Source organism: Hemicordylus capensis, chromosome 1, assembly GCF_027244095.1.
Source record: "Hemicordylus capensis ecotype Gifberg chromosome 1, rHemCap1.1.pri, whole genome shotgun sequence".
Lineage (NCBI taxonomy): Eukaryota > Metazoa > Chordata > Lepidosauria > Squamata > Cordylidae > Hemicordylus > Hemicordylus capensis.
The window spans coordinates 160,208,705-160,228,380 of NC_069657.1; the positions used below are offsets into that span (position 1 = coordinate 160,208,705).

The 19,676-nt window shown below is 45.9% G+C and overlaps 1 protein-coding gene across 9 annotated transcripts in view; it reads right to left on the bottom strand.

Annotated features, from left to right (window-relative positions):
- Positions 1-6,099, bottom strand: part of SEMA5B (semaphorin 5B) — a 576,167-nt gene extending 570,068 nt beyond the window's left edge. For 5 of the 9 annotated variants that reach the window (XM_053256927.1, XM_053256858.1, XM_053256907.1 and 2 more), the window contains exon 1: positions 5,381-5,795. The gene's annotated coding sequence lies outside the window, so the exon portion shown is untranslated. Of the gene's footprint in view, positions 1-5,104; positions 5,176-5,380; positions 5,798-5,830 lie in introns of those variants that run through there. The other 4 variants (XM_053256936.1, XM_053256954.1, XM_053256885.1 and 1 more) reach the window with 3 other exon arrangements.
- Positions 6,100-19,676: the final 13,577 nt, after the last annotated feature.

Below are 19,676 nucleotides of genomic sequence, written 5' to 3' on the forward strand. Positions count from 1 at the left end.
GACTGAAATTAAATGAGTTCTCAAAAGGAGCTAAGGACAAAAGAACAAAATGTTCATTTCTCTTTCTAATGTGAGGAGTGATGAAAATTGCGTGGAAGACATTTTATGAATAGGCCAAATGGAGAGCTTGATTTTACGTTCCTGCAACCCAATCCACCAAGCACATTAACAAGAGGCATTTGGATTTAAATGGGTTTAGTCTATTCAAAACTACCTATCTTAACGGGTTTGTAGTTCAGGCCATTACAGCATAATGCTGCATCTTTTGCTTAATATTATAACCATCAGGGTTTTTAATTTAAATCTGGCCTGAAACCATACAATATTATTTTTAATTCAAAACGCATCCATGACAAATCTAAACTTGCTGCAAAATAATTTAGCATATAGAAACTGACCTGTAAGCAGCAGTAACTTCGCTTTTGAAAAATAAACCAAAAGCACATCTACTAAAAACAAAAGATATCAAGATTGGATCATCTCAAAATTATCAGCAAATGGTGGGAATGGCACAGGTCACTCACTAATTCCGATGGAAAATACACACAGAGACTCTGAGACTGTAAGGTGTTGTTTGATACTGCCCCCTTTTGCTGAGCAAAGTCAACAGCCTAAACTCCTAATAAACTTCATAGCCTGTATATCTTTTCAGAGCAACACATTCATGCAAAGTTAGCATGTAATCCTAACAGACCTTCAGAAAAAGATAATAAACCTTATTTGTGAAAATCTAGTGCTCTCAGATAAACTTGATTGCAAGAAGCCATTATCTTAAATAATGACTTTTGAAAATGTGTTTCTGGTTCTTCAAGGTAAGATAGAGTCCTTGTCTCTCTACACTGTGGTCTCAGTTCCCACTTCTGTTTCCCTCAGGATTCCACTCATGATTTCAATAAACTACCTAAGGACTGGAGGGACCAACACCTCCCTTTCCACATCCTACCTTGCCGATAATTAATCTTAGACATTCTAAGCTTTGCATAGATTCAGGGTTCACTAGACTGTGTTCTCTCCTATGCATGTGTCAAGGGTCTCCTTGAAAGTCTGCAGAGAAAAAATGCCATGGGATTTGCCCATGAAGCCCATGGCTTCAGATAACTGTTCATACCATGGTAAGTCACTGAAGACAAAAACAGCAGACCAGGAAGTTCTCCACACAGCAGTTTTCTGAGAGGCTTTACTGCACACTCAAAGTTATCCCAAAAACCCAACACAAAAAGTGGATTTTTTAAACCTTGGATAAAGGTAAGGGCTGCACAGTGAAAACCACAAATTGTGTGTGAAGTACTCTCCGATAGCACACAGAGCTGTCTTCCCAATATGTGAACGTACACCCTCCATTCCAGAGGAGATGTGAGTTAAAGGGCTTTAAAATCCCCGTGTGAAAAACTTCCTCTGGCAAAGTGTCTCTAACTCCCAGTTATGCTGCAAGACAACTTTTGCCACACCTTCCACCACTCTACTCCCAGCCCAGTTTTTCCATTGGGTAAAATTCACTTGACCAGTGTTCCCTAAAATTCACTTGACCAGTGTGCTTATGTGTGTGCTCACAAGTTTGTTTTTTTAATGTCCTCTCAGTTAATTTTAGATCCTGCTCAGATTGAATCAGGAAGGGCCCACTCAGAATGCACATGCACACACATTGCCTGGATACTGCTACCCAGAACAAAATTCATTCCACACACAGATGAAAAAAGTTAGAGGGAATGCTGCACCTGACCTCACCTAAATAGTTGGAGTCTCACACTTTATGTCTGCAGTTGCCATACAGTGAGCTTAAAGATGACGGTTGCTGTACAGTCATCTGAATTTTTAAACCCATGGGCTTCTCCATTGTTCCCTCTAAGGCGTGAGCATGTATGTGTGCACACACATTTTTGTATGTCCTCCCAGTTCATTTTAGGTCCCGCTCAGGTTTAATCTGGAAAGTCCCATTCTGATTACATGTGTGCACACACTGCCTTGATACTGCCACCCAGAACAAAACTCGTTCTGCACACAGATGAAAGAAATTAGAGAGAACACTGGGCTTCTCTCTTGAATCTTACGTAGCAACTGCTGGCGGACAGGGTCTTGCCACAAGAGATGGCCAGTCTTTCCTTCACAGCTGAGTCCACAGAGGAAAGCTGGTCTGGTGGTAGCAGGCATGAACTGTCCCCTTTGCTAAACAGGGTCCACCCTGGATTGCATTTGAATGGGAGACTACATGTGAGCACTGCAAGGAGATGGAGCTGCTCTGGGAAGAGCACCTGCATATTTGCATGAAGAAGGTTCCAAGTTTCCTCCTGGCTTCTCCAAAATAGGGCTGAGAGAGGCTCCTGCTTGAAACCTTGGAGAAGCCGCTGCCAGTCTGTGTAAACAATACTGAGACAGATAGACCAATGGTCTGACTCTTTATTTACAGGTTTGGCTATTTCCATTGTATCAAACACATGTGTTCTTACCAGAAGAGCTGTGGTAGGGAACTGCCTGTTGCAGTCTTCTTAATCCACACAACACTGTATTCCGGCTATGCACCTAATTCCTCCAAATCACACACACGGCTTTGTGCCTCCCCAAAGGTTTGGATCTCAATTCATGACAGAGAAGACTGCTGTAACAAGCTGTTTTATTATCTCTCCCTGCCCTTTTCCCCTCTGCTCTTTTCTTTCCAGAGCAACAATGACAAACCCAAGACTACTCAAAGCAGCAAACCAATAAAGAAAATGTGATCCAACAAAGACACTGAGAAATAATCTTGTCATTTCTTTGGTGCAAGCTATACAAATCTGCCATACATTCACCAAGCTTCACATGTGGTTAGGCTTGGTGCTGCAGTCATGACACACATGTTGGAGACAGAAGTCTACTAGCAAAAATGATATGGGACGTGGTGGAGTTATGGTGTCTATTCTTTCCAATGCCATAGCGCTGGGTAATTCTGAAATTAGAGGCATTCCTTATGTTCTAGATCAGGGTTTCTTAACCTTGGGCCCCCAGATGTTGATGGACTACAACTCCCATCATCCCCAGCCATGTCCATTGTGGCTGAGGATGACGTGAGTTGTAGTCCATCAACATCTGGGGGCCCAAGGTTAAGAAACCCTGCTCTAGATCAGCTGTCATGTCCCGGAGGGAGAGACATTCTCATAGCAAAAAGGAGTGCTCCTTAAAATATAAAAGCTCTGGGAACTCTTCTCACATGCATACGTGCACACACACACACACCCCTACAGTGGAATAAATCACTCCCAAACAATTTTGCTACTTTCATGGCCTTTCTTTTTAAAGTGTTGCTACAGGTTTTGAGGGAAAGCATCTAGTGTCTCTTCTCCTCTGTAGCTCTTTCTGAATTTGATCCTGTAGGATGGGGACTCGTGTGAAGGATCTGCCAAGTTCCCCAACCCAGCATGAGGTGTCAGGACAACGAACAGTTACACATGGCAGGAACCTCCTGGAATTCTTTTACGCTGTCCCCATGCTTACCTAACACACTTGAAGATTAAATGTGTTGCCTCAAGCAATCTATTTTGCGCTGCAGAGTCTATTAATCATGCAATCCAATCTGAAAGACTGGGGTGGGAGAGTTTTAGTCAGAGAAGTCAAAAGAGAAGAAACGCATGATTCAAGTCACAAAAAAGATGCAGCTATTTTAAAACCCTGAGTAATGTGGTTAAATATCAGCACCTCCCACCCTACTTTCTGACTGCAGTTTGCAACTACAATTTCTTCTGTAGTTGCTTTATCAGACATAAAGAATCAAGTTAACTCTTCCATGAACAGTTTTGATGTGCACACCTCGTCAATAATATAGATTTTTTTCCCAGCTCACTGGAGCTATCTGAACTCCTTTCCTTACCCAAGACCCTTGCCCCAGTCCATTCAATAATCGATTGTTTAGAAAAGACAAGTGGGGAGGGAGGAATATCCCTTGTTCAAACTTGAGGTTCATTCAACTGGATTCTCTCTCTTTCCTCCCTCCAGTTCCATGAATTCCATCCCAGAAGAGGGAGGAAACAGGAGAGAATATCTGGGGAGGGGGGATGTTACCTTACCATCCGAACTCAAAGTTGGGGGGGGGGGACTTCTGAAAAAATTAAGTAAGGTTTAGGATACAGCTTTCATTTCACAATTGTGCGTGTGCAGAAATTCCACATGCTCTGAAACTGGAAAGAGTGGTGGCATGTGTTTAAATTGCAGGAATAAATTGTAAGAGCCAAAGTTGCATAGGAACCTGTGCATCTATCTCACTTCCCACTTGGTCAGCCATCCATCCCTCTCCGCTGCCCCCCCCCTCCTCAAAGTCAGGCAAGCTTCTAGAGAAACCTGCTTATTTTGCTGCAGGACTGGAACCAGGGAGCTGTCAGGCTGGGTAAATGTCCCCTCACACCACCACCATCCCTTCCCCCTCCTTTTAGAAGGAGCAACATTCCGAATGAAGCAGCACACACCAAATGCAGCAAGTGGAACAGTTTTGAGACATTTCCACGCGCAACTTTTGTAATGCGTGGCAGAGGAGAGGAGACTGCTGCATGTGTTGCACCGACCAAGATTTGTTTGGCATTAGGGTTTCTTCCCCCCGCCCCCTCTCGATCCCCCTTCCTCTTATTTCCAACAATGCATGAAACCAGAGAGCCGTGCAAGCTTCCCTGCTTCCCTCTCTCTCTCCCCTCCGCTTTTGATCTTCATCAGGACGTGAGCGGAAAGTTAATGGGCCACCCCTACCACAAAGGCAAATTACCATCTGAACAACAACAAAAAAGCAATATTAATTATGTATCTCGCTTCTCAACCGACCCTTCCAGGCATCCCACCCCATCTTACCCCCCACAAACTATCTTTTTGCTTACAGCACTGATGAATAGAATTGCGAGGGGGGGGGTGATTCAGAGATGGGGGAAGCAGATTTAAACGGAATCGATCAGCACTAAGCTCTTCGTTAATGTCCGCTTCCGAGTCTGAATTGCTGGGGTGGGTGACCACCCTCGATTCTAAACCCTTTTCATAAACGGAAGGAGTTGTAGAGACACAACAATGTGGTACATCGCACGCTATAATGCTTCCCAGAAACCATTAAACAACACACACACACACACACATATATATCTCAACTCCACCCCTTTACCCTATGTTTTCGCTGCTGGTGACAGGGAAAAATAACCTTTTCTTCCAACTCCTTCCTTTAAATAACACAGTCCTTTGCTTCTCCGTCCTCCTTACTCCCAGGCAACTACACCCTGCCGACTCCTCCTACACCCCACAAAACTCAAGTTCCTAAACTTTGCAACTTCTTCCCTAGACATGCCGGGAGTGGGGTGGGGGGGCGGGGAGAGAGAAATGTTTCTCCCTTCCTCCCGCATGAATGCATGTTTCCAGTCATAGCAGACGCGGTTTGACTTACCCCTTTGTCGCGTCTGCTGGCAGCCATTCACACGTACATCTTGCCCTGAAGGATGTTACCTTAAGGGGAGGGGGGCCCGCCTGTGGACACAAGGAAAAGAAAGAGGAGAGGAGATCGAGATCCCACCAAAAGAGCAGCACTCTATAAAGTCCAGCGATCCTACAAGCCGCCTTTCTGGTCTTCTGGACTAGGAAGCCCAAACAAGGAAGGAAGATCTCCGGCAAACTACAATCGCCTTGGAGTTTCGGCTGCAGTCTTCCTCGTCTTCTTTCCCTCTTCTCTCTCCTTTCCTGTTAGGAGCAGTCCCGGCTCCTATCAGAAACGCTTCAACCCTTTTCCATCAGGAGGGGGGGGTGGGGGAGACGGAGAGGGGGAAGCAAGGAAGGAGGGAGCGAGAGAGAGCGCGAGCTAAGGGGCTGGCAGCCCCACTCAGAGCTGATGTCAACTAACCTATTCAGAGTTAACAGGGCACTTATTTACACGCAGCGCCCCGCCAACAAACCAGAACCTGGGAATTAGACGCATGTGAGGTTTCCACTGTTTGGTAGCGGCGCTTAGGGAAAGCCATCCAGCCCCTGCCTTAGAAAATAACATTTCGAGGTTCTTTAAACTCTATTTGAGTTTACGTGTCCCCCCCTCCGCCTTTGTCTTATTTCAATGATCCTTCTTTATCTTGCTTCCTCCCACACTTATCTCCTTAAACGATCGCTTCTACGGAATCTGCCTGACCAACCGCGTGGATGCCTGTCTTTCTTCTTGGCCAACCGCGTGGATTGCTTTCTTGTTCTTTTTGCACACATGTAGGGCCGCGGGAGTTGCCCCCGCTGTATGCACAGAATGTTATCCATGCGGGGCTTAAGCCGCAAAGAGGAAAATGATCAAGGACGGAAATGCAAAAGCATTTGGGGGCGGGGGGGGGGGGACAGAAAGCCGGCTGGGGGGGGGCGGCGGACTGTGCATTTATTTAACTCCTTACGCGTGCATTATTCAAACCAGAATTGTTAGCCAGAGTGACGGATGCTGCTAACTGGGGAACCGGATTGAACTGGCGGAAGGAACGATATTTGGAGAGAGAGCTTGAGACGATGCTCAAAACACAAACCAGTTCCAGCGAGTGGAAACTTAAGCCCTGCGAAAGAAAAGAAATAACATCTCTGCGATCGCTTTAAAAGAAGCAGCAAGCGGTGGCCCTAGGCTATCCACTCCTTTTCTTTTACCTTCAGTGCATGCGCAGGTGGCCAGTGTTGCCATGCCTTGGATAGGAGAAAGCCAAAGAGTTCGGTTTGCAAGAGAAACTTGAACCATAGAGGGCAGTAGGGGACAAATTAAAGAATCTCCTCTAGGGTCAGGTCTGGAACTGCAAAGACGGGTCGACCCCTTTAATGACGCGTGTCGAAAACCTAAGGGAAATCCCTCGGAAAAATGCACGCCGGGCTAAGTAAAACAAACGCCCAGGCTTTGCAACTGAACATCTTCGCAGCAGAGGGAAACCCGGATTCAGATGGTAGCTTTGCTCTTGGCGTCGTGCTAGGGGGCGCGCGCTGAGCAAGCAGCAAAGCTTTAAAGAAAATAGGCAGAATTAGCCCCACTGGCTCCAATGGAAGGTAATTCCATGTGTCTGACTTTCGAACTGCAGTCAAAAGTCCCGATCCGAAGTTAGGCAGTGTGATCCTATGCACGTTTGCTTAAATTGCTTTGACTTATGACTACGTCCGCTTGAAGTGTGTTTTCATGTACTGCTTTCATATGTACAGGTACCTGAGTACATATACTGCACGTGTGGGCGAGCCTTGGTGAACAAAGCCATGCCCCCACCCTCGCCCGCCCGCTTTTTTTTGAACCCATACTCTATAGAATACATATAAGAAGAATATACTGTGCCATGTCCCACGCATATAAAATTCTTCCAGTTTTATTGATTTGATAACATTTGTTTTTATTGCTAAATAATTCCTTTGCAGATCAACTATGTGCTCAAGTTGTACATTAAGCATGGGCAGAGGGTAACAAAATGGCAATTCTTTAGTCCTACTACGGAATGTTAGAAGGGAGAGATTCTCCCTGTCGTTCCTGTCTTGGTTAGGTAATTTTGCACCCGACAACAGTATCAGAGTTTTAAAACAAAGCTTTATTTGTTTGCTAGCAAAAAGCTCCTTCTTGGTGTGGCCAGCCCCTTTCTGGAAGTGTCCTTCCTCTCTTATACAGTGCAAACAACATATTCCACACCTGCGCACTGCATACAAGCCAAAGCACAACTTTTAACTCTAAAGGTTCCGATCTGCTCCCAAGTGCAGTATTCCTCACCCATACTTCTGAAGAGATCTGGCTTCCCCTCCCGCAGAGACATTCTTTCAAGTAGCTTTCAAGGCAAGTGGGAAGGGATGTACCAGACACGGCCATCGCCATTTGATAAGCGTCTGTGCAAACCAGTAGTGCTTTTTTCTGTTTGGAAGCTATTTTCAAATAATATTCCAACAGGAATAAACTTCTTATTTGTTATTCATCTGTGCTGCTAGATGACTTCTACAACTGCCGCTTTCTTACCTGATTGTGCCTCAAGAATGGAATCATAAAATGGATCCTCCCTCATTTGGCACTCTTGGGATTTCCATATAGGCTGCCCTGGTCACAGTCCAGGAGAAGTCACCATATGCTTAAGTTTTTAAAATATGTGACTTTTTAACAGGTTGAATTTGGGATTTTTCTTCAAAACTGTGCAGGTTGATCTGCCCCCCCGCCCCAATTTATTCTGCACAATAAAATAATCAGTCAATGGACACATCAGTGTGGAACATTTCTGTTGTGTTTTCTAAGCTATTATCTATCTATAGTTTCTGAATGTCATGTAGAACAGCCAATCATAATTTTTCAAAGATTAAAACCTGGATAACAAAGAGAGTGCTTTCTTCTGCACGATCCCCACCGCACGTTAAGGTCATTTGAGGAGGTCCATCTCCAGTTATCACCGGTTCATCTGGTGGCAACTCAAAGGTGGGCCTTCTCTGTAGCAGCTCCTGGGCTATAGAATAGATTCCTGGCAGAAATCTGAGCTCAGCCATGGATCGAGGCTGGCGGCGGGCCGCATTTGGCCGCTGTGGCCCCTGGCCCCACCCCCGCATCTGACATCAGACGCAGGGGCGTGGTCTCCCTCCCAAACGGGGCCATGTGGTCCTGTTTGGAAGGCAGATAAGCCCGTGCCACATTGGGCAGCGTGGGCCAGAGCGACTCTCCCTGCCTTTAAAGGCAGGGAGAGCCTGATCTCCCTCCCAAATGGGGCTCCGTTTGTGAGGGAGATCAGCCCCGCTGCATTGGCAGCGAGGCCAGAAGTGGCTCTCCCTGCTTTTAAAGGCAGAAAGAGTCGCTCCAGCCTCTGCTGCCAATGCAGCATGGGCTGATGGGCTGTGCGGCCCCGTTTGGGAGTGAAATAATGCCCACCCCCGCATCTGACATCAGACTCGGGGGGCATGTCGGGGCCACGAAGCGCAGCCCCTGATTGGCTGCGGCCCAGGTTCTTGGCTCTGCCCCTGTCTGAGCTCATTACTGGCCTTCAGGAGAGCCCTTAAAACCTACCTGTTTGGCCTGGCCTTCCAGGGCTTTTAAACTGTTGTCAACGTACAGCCTGGTTCTCTGGGGTTTTTAACTGTTTAAATTTTTTGACTGTTAATTGGTTTTGTGCTGTTTTTATAGTTGTGATTTTAACTGTTAATTTATTTTAATTGTTTTTATTTGGATGTAAACCGCCCTGAGCCATTTTTGGCAGGGCTGTATATAAATCGAATAAATAATAAACAAACAAATAAACAACTACACATCGCAAAACAAAATGAATGCATTGTGTGGGAATTTATTTACCTTTGTATTATTTTTAACAAGTCCTCTGAGCATTGCCATTTAATGAGCGGTTAATATGAATCCAGGATTCTTATGTTTGCACAATGGAAGAGCATCTGCTTTGCATGCAGAAGGTCCCAGGTTCAAGTTTTGGCATCTCCAGGAAGGCTTGGGAAAAACTCCTGCCTGAAGTCCTAGAGAGCCACTGTGCCCAGTCAATGTAGACAAAACTGAGCTAGATGGACCAAGCGTCTGACTTGGTATAAGGCAGCTTCCTATGTTTTCTGTTTTATTTTGCAATACTTTTCCCTGGAGCCAATCTTACAGTTTTAAGCAAACAGTTAACCCTAAAATAGCTTGATTAAATTGTGAGAATTGTTGATAAGACATTAAACTGGGTAAATCCATCATGTACTAAATTGAGTTCAAATATAAATAATTATCATGTCATCCCACCCTTCCTCCAGCATATTTATTTTATTGTTCGATTTTTATACCACCTTTCATTCAAACAATCTCAAGGCGGTTTACAAAACAAAACACAATATAAAACTATAAAACGGTTACACAATAAACATATTAAATTGGAATATAAAAACAAGGCTCATAAAAAAGCCTGGGTAAGAAGCCAATATTTCACTTGCTTTCTACAAACTGTGATGGAGACTGAGAACCAGATGCCCACCGGGATTGCATTCCAAAGTCTGGGGGCAATAACTGAGAAGGCCCTGTCCCGTGTGCACAGGACAAAACCAGCACCTTGAATTAGACCCAGAAACAAATTGGCAGCCAATGTAGTCCTTTCCAAATGGGTGTAATATGATCCCAGAGGACGTCTCTGGATACAATCCTAGCTGCTGCATTTTGCACTAGCTGCAGTTCCTGAATATTCTTTAAGGGCAGCCCCACTTAGAGCATGTTACAGTGATCCAGCCGTGACGTGACTAAGGCATGGGTAACTGTGGCCAGATGTGTCTTCTCGAGAAAGGGATGCAGCTGGTGCACTAGCCAAAGCTGTGCAAAGGCACCCCTGGCCACCCTATCCACCTGAGCTCCCAAAAGCAGAGCTGGATCCAGCAATACCCCCCAGCTGTGTATCTGCTATTTCATGGGGAGTGGTCATCCAGAACTGGTCAAATCCTGATTGGCTGACCAACAGCACCTCCATCTTGTCCAGATTACATCTCAGTTTATCAGCCCACATCCAACCCATCACTGGCTCCAGCCCCCGACTCAGAACTGCCACTGCCTCCCTAGGATAGGGTGATAAAGAAAGATAGAGCTGGGGTCTGCATATTGCTGACAACTCAGTCCAAGTCCCCAGATGACCTCTCCCAGCAGTTTTAAGTAGATGTTAAACAGCATGTGGGACAAAACCAAAGCCTGTGGGACCCCACAGGCCAATGGCCAAGGAGCCAAGTTAGTCTCTTCCCTAACTGGTGCTATGGACGCGAAGGACGCAATAGGCGTCCTTGGCGCCCAAAGAGCCAGTTCGGAAAGAGACTTTAAAGAGAGAGGAGCTCTACATGCGAGCTCCTCTCTCCTTCTGTAAATAGATATTCCGATCAAGCGAAGGACGTGGTCCGGGGGTAAGGAGGTATCGGCAGCTGGGAAGGCGGTCGGTCGGTCGGCGGCGGAAGCCGCGGGGGCAAGTGCCTGGGCTGATTTGGCCCTTAATCGAGGGGGGGCGGGCTTGGTTCAGAGATCAGCTGGGAGGGCGGCCGGCCGGCACCGCGGGGGCCAATACATGGGCCGATTTGGCCCTTAAACTTAGCCAATATGGCCACCCATGTCTGGGCGGCCGTATCTTTTTCGGCAGTTCTGAGCATGCGCTCCGCGCATGCTCAGAACTGCCGAAAAAGACACAGGCGCACGGGATCACACTCAAGCCTTTTATTATATAGGATTAGAGCCTAGCCTGATTTATGTCCAGTGTAAAAAAAAATCAACTGTTTGTGTTGGGTTTTTTGGACAAATTTGACCTCACAGTAAAGTCTCACAGTAAACCTGCAGTATAGTCTAATGTCTGAGAAAGCATTAGTCTGAGAAAGCATTAGCATAATGTCTGAGAAAGCAAGTGCCTGGGCCGAATTGGCCCTTAATCGAGGGGAGGGCTTGGTTCAGAAATCAGCTGGGAGGGCGGGCAGCCGGTCGGCGGAGGGAGGGGAAATGGCGGCGGGGGGCCAGGAGCGCCGTTACTAGCGCCCGTTATTCAACTGGTCGAAATTCACTTGTTCACAATGAAAACCCTGAATCGTATGTGAAGTGCTCCCAATATCTTGTGCTGACTTGGGCACGAATTGGGCCGATGTGCGAACACACACCCTTCATTCCTAGCTAAAAGCCCCATCTGGAAATGCTTCAGGGGTCAGAAATTGAGTGAATGTAGAGGCAGGATACTGGACAACAGACTAGAACAATAATCAAATAAGATTCTTCCTATATAATCCGTAAAGTTCAGCCTAGTTTTCTAGAGTTTTACAAACTTTTTAAATTGTTTTAATAATGGTTTTATGTTGTTTTTATAGTGTTTGATTTTAATAGTTAATTGATTTTAGTTTGTTTTAATGTAAACTTCCCTGAGCCATTTTTGGTATAGAAATCGAATGAATGAAGGAATGAACGAATGAATGAATATATAATCCAGATCAATTACAGTTCATTTAGATGAAACTAGAAGCTCAGCTGGCACAGTGGCATGGTTTGTCATGTTCCAATTGTCTTCCTAGAATTTTTACCTTCCACCAGGTAGCCAGATTACAATCCAGAGATTCTCCTTGTATTACTTAATTCACAGCTGGTTAACTAGAGATTAAGCAGTTGCCTTTCCCCCCTCCTTGTTACCATCCTCCAGTCCTTTTGTTTGTTCCTTGCCCTCTTTAGTACAGTAGGGTTCCAAGAATGCTGCATAGCAGAAGAATCAACAAAGGGGCTAGAGGAACAGTGGGTAGGAGAGACCACAGTTACATCATCTCCTGATTCAGCCTGTGAACTGACAGGACAGGATGGGAATATGCAAGTTCCAGCCCAGCAACCCTATCCTCTCCCTGTGGCATGTCACCTGGCCCATTTGCCAGAGTCCATTTGGCTGGGGCGGCTCAGTTCCACTCTAAAAGCACATCTTGCGAAACACCTGCATCCTGTATGACACGTTGTAATCTGGAACACACTTGGTTCATCTGGGAAGGGGAACAAATTGATTTGGCTGCATCTGGGCAGTGCATTGGATTTCGATGGCCTTTTGGCCACTTCCAGCTCAATTATACCATTCAGTGAAGCTGTTCCTGATAGCTGCAGCTACCGCACCACCTTAATCCTGTGCGGTACATGAGTCATGACAAAGGACCCCAACAATTTTACAAAGGGAGATGCGTGACTTTTTTCTAATTTGAGTTACTTGAGGCTACTAATCTTATTTCAAAATCTATATACCACATTCTCTGCCATGCATATAGCATCTGAAGTGGTGTGCAACATAATAAAAACAATAAACGGTGTGTATTCTGGCAAAAATAGAAGTGGGTTTCTTCAGCGCATCAGCTGCTGTTCACTACCTGCCGACACACCACACACACCCTCATGGGTCTCACCCCCATGTCCCTCACCAGTCCAGATACTGCCCACTTAGCCCTCACCACCAGATAGGATGTGCCACTGCTGCTTGCATGTGGCACATCCACATCTGAGGCACTGAGGCAGCCGTTAGCTTAGAGTACATCCAGCACCAACATCTTCACACGCTGGTTTCTCTTCGTTGCTGTTGTGCTAGCCTGTTCTCTCTCTCTTGCTCGGTCTCCCCTGCCCCACTCTCTCGCTCCTCCAAGTACCACACTTATCTGGAGCAAAGGGGAAAGATAGTGGGGGAGAGGGAAGGGAGGGAGGGTGAACGAGCGAATGGGAACTGATGTCGTGGCAAATAAGAGAGGCTAGTGCACAAAGTTGCGTTGGGTGCAAGCTAATGACTCTTGGAAACAATGGCAGCATGCCCCATTCGGCATTGAGGGGTAAGAGGTGGCATCTGTGTCACTGAGGCAGAAGATGGGTCAGTGAGAGGGTGGGACTAGCAATAGGGGGAAAGTACAGCAATGGAAAGGTGGGGTGGCAGGTATGGTGGAGGGACAGGTCAAGAACCAGCACTCACCACCCTATTGTGCATTCTCTTAAAAAAATGTTGACATTGGGCAGCACCACGTGATCCACCACAAGCTGATCAGCCAGTAATATGAAGGTTAAAAGTCAGGATGTGGGAGAGTGTGCTCCTGGCAGGTGTGATGTCTGCAGAGGCCCAAGTCCAACTCCCACCCAGCTTCTCTCAAGATTCTACCAACTTCTGCCACCAAGATCTGAAGTTGGCTTGACAAAGTAGGTAGAATCTCAGCCACGCAGTGTGGGAACCAGACTTGGGTGGCTTCAGACATCATGCCCATTGGGAACACACACTCTTGTATCCCAGCCTTTTGCCCACATGCTACCAGCTTATCAACTTACTGTGGATCGTGTGAAGCCACCCATTATGGTTTTATCAAATGCAAGTCCTAATCTCATACATCTCTGTTTTAATCCACCTATGTTGACTTCCACCTATGAGTATCACATGTTGAGATAGTTATGTGAATACCAATAGCACATGCTGCATGCAACATGGATCAGTTTCTGCATAGTAAAGTAAAGTAAAGTAAAGTGTGCCGTCAAGTTGGTGTCAACTCCTGGCGACCACAGAGCCATGTGGTTTTCTTTGGTAGAATACAGGAGGGGTTTATCATTACCATCTCCAGCACAGTGTGAGATGATGCCTTTCAGCATCTTCCTATATCACTGCTGCCCGATATAGGTGTTTCCCATAGTCTGGAAACATAGGTGTTTCCCATAGTCTGGGAAACATACCAGTGGGGATTCGAACCGGTACTGCAACCATTAACTTGACATTCACAGATAGATTTTGACCTCTTATTTATTTCAGTGGTGGTCTTTCTATGGATTTGTTCTGCCAACCGTTAGGTTCTTATTTGCTTCATGTTTCTATTCCTTTTTTAAATTTAGTTGCTACCTCGTTGTACATTATAATTTGTTCAATTGAGTGCTCTGTATCTATATTTCCAGCAACAGAAACAAGAAACACAATGCTAAAGCCAAAATTTCTGTACCATTGGCTATTTTTATTTTAAACCACTAGGTGGAGTTGATGTGTCCTCTTGCTACCATCAAGTGCAGGAAAGAAGCTCTTGCTAAGATGAGAATGTTGCTAGTGTGCTTTTTACACTATTAACGGAAGCAAAGTAAGCTTGAGGGACATATAAACAGGAGATATATGAAAGTTTTACTTGCATACAGCCAAACAAACCACACTGCAAGTAAAACAGCAGTGTAGGCAGATGTGCAGCTAGGTAATTTTGGACCCTGGACCTAATGAGCTTATGCCCTCCCCCTGCAAAAGAAGCATCCATTCCATATATATACACTCCACTACAAACCCACAGGTCTGGGCCAGAGTGCATCTGGGGGGGGGAGCAGGGAGAGACTACACAACCCCCAAAAGGATCCATACATCTTCTTTATCCTTCACCACAAACTCACAGATCTGGACCAGAGCGTATTTGCCAACAGACAAACAAACAACAACTATGCAAGCCCCAATGGATTCACACAGCTTCTTGACCATTCATAAACTGGGACACAACACGCGTCCCTTGCTCCACAGTTCAAACACAAAACAAACTTGGGCATATAGTGCATTTGTAAGGAAAATAAATTAAAACCACAATGCGTGCCCCTTGCTTCACAGTTCTCATGCATACCTTTTGGAACACAAACCACCTTGAGCATAGTGCATTTGTTTTTTAAAATTTGTTTATTCAGATGTAACAGTTAGTTCCACTTTCACTAGGTGTGAAGTACTTTATGGATAGAGATAACACTTTCCTGCACCTTTACTACAGTAAGGGGGAAGTAATTAAAAATCACAGGATTGACTGATTTTCTTGAAAAAACAACAGAGTCCTGCCACCTTGGTCAATATGTGTGACCAATTCCGGAACTCTAAGCTCAGATGTTCTGGAAATGTAAAGGGTTGGGCAAAGCGGGGCAGGGGGCATGTTGCATTTTTTTTAAATGAAGGGGCAGAATTTTTCACATGGGGGTGGAATGATGGTCAGGGGGGAGGGGCCAGTTCCCCAGGCCTAGATGAACTTCATGATAACCCCAGACTGTTTCATGATAATGCTTAAATAGGATTTTTGAAGATTTGTGTTAATTCCAGAAAATCATCTTCAACATCAATACATTTCAAGATCCATTCACAGTGTCCTGCTAACCCGTTTTACATCTGTTCCAAAATTCAGGCTGAGCCATTCCAGAATTACAAAAGGGGCCATCTTTTCTCTTGGGCAACACCATGGGGCACCTTAAGAGAGTGGGCACACGTACCTGGGTCCCCAAGTCCATGCCAAACAGCACCCCTGAGCATAAGGCAATACAGCTGTGATATTACCTCACCTCACTGCAAAATCTGTGGTCCTAGATTGCAGAATAAAAACCAAGCTACTGATTCCAGAGAGAATGGATTTTCCTGGCAGTTACTGTTTTCAGTATTTCATGTACAATGGAGTTGAAATGTATACTTTCACAGTCAGAAGCTAAAGACAGACATTTGGGATTCTCAGCCATTATTTGACTACTAGGTTGCATTCAAGAAATTCCTGGATCCATGGACATCAACAGTTTATCTGCCACAAAGCCTTGGCAAAAGTGAATACCCCTCAGATATTGAGTATTGTTTGGAATCCAGATGTTGGCAAGTGTTTAGTTAAGCTCCAGTCAAAAGTCACCTTTCCTCAGCCCTGCAGGCAAAGCAGGAGATGTCTCTCACCGATCTCCATTCCCTGCTGGCCAGACAAACAAGACTGCTGGAGTGCTCTGACAGCTGCATCAGCTTCGTCAGTGAAGTTGCAAGGCAGGAAAAATAGGTGAAATAGGTACTGCGTCTCAAAGTATTGCCTAGGGCTATTAGAACAACAGGCAGAAGCTAGAGGTGGGGTTTCAGTACTGCCTGTTGCCCACAAATCATCATGGAAAACGGTAAATGCAGCTCTCTGTGGATTTTTGCTGGGGCTCAGGTGGGCTGATTCCACACCAGTTGGTAGTGATCCTTGCTAGTCTACATAGATAGGGATGGAGGGGGAGGTCCCCGTAGCTCATACCACCATGCAGAAGTAGGGATGTACATGAATCAATTTGGCGTCTTTAGGCATGAGTAAAGCAGGTCCTTACCTGCTCCTCCGCCACCCCACGTGGCACCACGCTACTCAGAAGTCTGTGTGTGGCCGCAGGGCTTCACCCAGCAGCCTGTGTGCAGCCTTCATGTGCCTTCTGCTGCCACACGTAGACTTCTGAGTGGCACAGAGCCGCACCCGTAAAAGTGGCAGGGCATCAGAGGAGTAGGCAAGGGCCTGCTTTACTCATGCTTAAAGGTACTGCTCTCTCCCCCACCAAAACATTTGTGCACATCCCTATACAGAAGTCAGCATCAGCATGGTGGCACAGCCCACCTGCGGGAATATTAGGCACCATATTTCCTTTACAAAGTAGTCTTTCTTTGCAGCACTAGGGCTTCCACCTTTTTATGGAAGCCCTCGGGTCTTTAAGGCTGTTATGAAAACCACACTTACGCAGGAGGAATCAACAGAAATTGCCAAGTGAAGCTTTAGCTAGTATGGAAATGCAGTCAATAGGAAAGCTGATTTCTACCCAATGCGGATAGAATTTCTGTCTATAAGTAGATGGCAACACAGAGTCAACATAATGGAAAGCTCCTTTGCCTGGATGGCAGCAGCCATGCAATCTCTTTCAGCTGTACTGCCAGCCTGGCAGATTAGAGCCTTGCTTCTGGACCATTCCATAGTAAATATATACCACCAGTACAAAAAAGAAACCCACAAAAATGAAGGACATAGGTAGACTGAAGTCAAGAGGATATAGCCCATACATGGTGATATACTGGATGGTTAGGTGCATTTTTAAAAAGAAATTATTCTTCTTGGGTAAAGAAGCGATGATTCTTCTTCTTGAGTGTCCTATCACAAGAATCAGGTTCCCTATAAATGTTATAGGGAACCTGATTCTTGTGATAGGACATAATGTAAATGTGAGTAACTGCAACTGTGTACAGATCTGTACAAGTGTTGAACATAATGTGTTAATAGGGCTTTGGTGGTGCTTTAAGACCTCTCTCTCTCTCTCTCTCTCTCTCACCCCTCCCCCTCCCCCTCTCTCGGCATCTCACTACACTGCACATGACTACTCCACAGGGATCCAGAACCCCGACAGGGTTTGGCCACATTCTAGTGTTCTCAGATTATATTTTTGGAGTCCTGCCCATCTACAACGTGCCACCCCAAGGCATCCACTTGTTTCATGCACCTGCTGCAGTTGATGGCTGCCAGCATCCCATTCCTGGACACCATGTGACCTCTATTTGCACTTGCCTTTCTGGTAGATCTTCAGGTAAGGCTCTGTTTAGAGACAATTCGTGAAGCAAATACAAGGGGATGGAACAATATTTTGTGTTAGATCAGGCTGGGTCAGTATCCAACCTGTAGGCATTGATAAAATACTACAAGATATTTGACTGAAAAGGACTTATAAGGATTTGTAACTTTGTACATTTTTAGCAAGATGTAGAACAAGTGGCATTCGGCTGATCTAGGCGTAAAACTATGCTGCTGTCCATAGGCATCAGATAGTGGTGTAGCCTCTGATGGAAGTTACATTTAAAATGAATGGGGAAATCTGACCAATAAGTGGACAAGTGTCAGCACTCAAATAGTGTGGGGGGGGGGAGCCAGAAGGAATCAGGTGTGGATTTCATGCTATGCAGATGTGGATTCTGAATTTGGAATCTGTATAAACTGCGCTCAGTTACTTCCAGGAAATTTTAGGCTAGAATCTAGAGCCTCGTGGCCTGGTGCTGGGACCTACCTAAACCCTTTTAAGATGTGTTTTTAAAACCCCTCTTCAGATATTTAAAAACAAAGGGAGATGTTGTACCATGTACAGCATCCCAAGGCCAAGAGCACACAAGCAGGAGACAAATGGACTTAGACAAATGGATAGAGGACAGGTCTATCCGTGACGGCCTACTAGTCTGCTGGCTATAGGCCACGCTGTCCACACTGACAGTATTTGTCTCCAGAGACAAATGGGCTTAGACAAATTCATGGAGGACTAGTATCAACAGCTATAGGCCACCTCCAGCCTCAGAGGCAAGATGCCTCTAAATACTAGTTGCAGGGGAGCAACAGCAGGAGAGAGGGCATGCCTTCACCTCTTGCTTGTGGGCTTCCCAAAGGCATCTGGTGGGCCACTGTGTGAAACAGGATGGTGGACTAGAAAGATAGGCCTTGGGCTGTTCTTACGTTCTTATGTTGTAAGCTTGAAGAGATTATTTCAATGATTAGAAAACAGCCTTCCAATCAAGGGCAAAATCTCTTCATAGGTACAGCATTTGTTTCTGTAAGCATGATGAGGGTGAGACTTCTGAGTATATCAGTGTTAGAGCAGGACTTGCAAATGCAGTCTTTTGATACTCTATGTGGTTACAACAGAACTGAAGAAGAAGAAGAAGAAGAAGAAGAAGAAGAAGAAGAAGAAGAAGAAGAAGAAGAAGAAGAAGAAGAAGAAGTCTGGAAAAGGCTCTAGTCTGAACTATCGGAGATTGTGAACAATAAGGCTTCAGGCCCAGCCCAAGGATTTATTTTGCCCCAGGCAAACTTTGGCTTTGGCCCCACCCCCACCCCTTTTGTCTGTGTGGGTACCTCCACCCCCTTTGACCACATGGGTGGGCACCTCCAATCATACGAGCGAGAGGGCACCCCCATTGCCCGCCCAGCCACCCATTTGCTCTCCTTGCTGCTCTGCCTCTGCCCGCCACTAGGTATGTGCAAACAGGTTCGACGTTGAACTGGTTCGGTTTGACTGTTCGGAGTCAAACTGAACCATCCCCTGTTCAGTCCAACCCCAGACCAAATCTCCCTGGCTGTTTGTGGTGGGGGGTTGCAAGCATTTTTTAAAAAATTAAGTACTTACCCCCTCTGGGGGGCTTCTCTGAGGTTTCCCCTCCCCCCTCTAGCCTTCCTCATGCCAAAAACTGCCCAGCTTGGGCATTCTTCGGCCTTTTCCAGGCCTTTCCCCCATTGTAGTGGCCATTTTGGAGGTTGCTGCACATGCACAATGGGCCCCTATGTGGCCTGATCATGACCCAGGCCATGCAGGGGCCCATTGCGCATGTGCAGCAGCCTCCAAAATGGCCACCAGGTGGAGGAAAGGCCCGAAAAGGGCTGAAGAATGTCCAAACCAAGTGATTTTTGGCACGAGAAAGGTTGGCAGGGGGAAGGGCGGTGTCTGTAGACACCCCACCCGCAGCTTCGGAGAAGCCCTCCTGGAGGGGTTAAGTACTAAAAAAAAGTTTTTT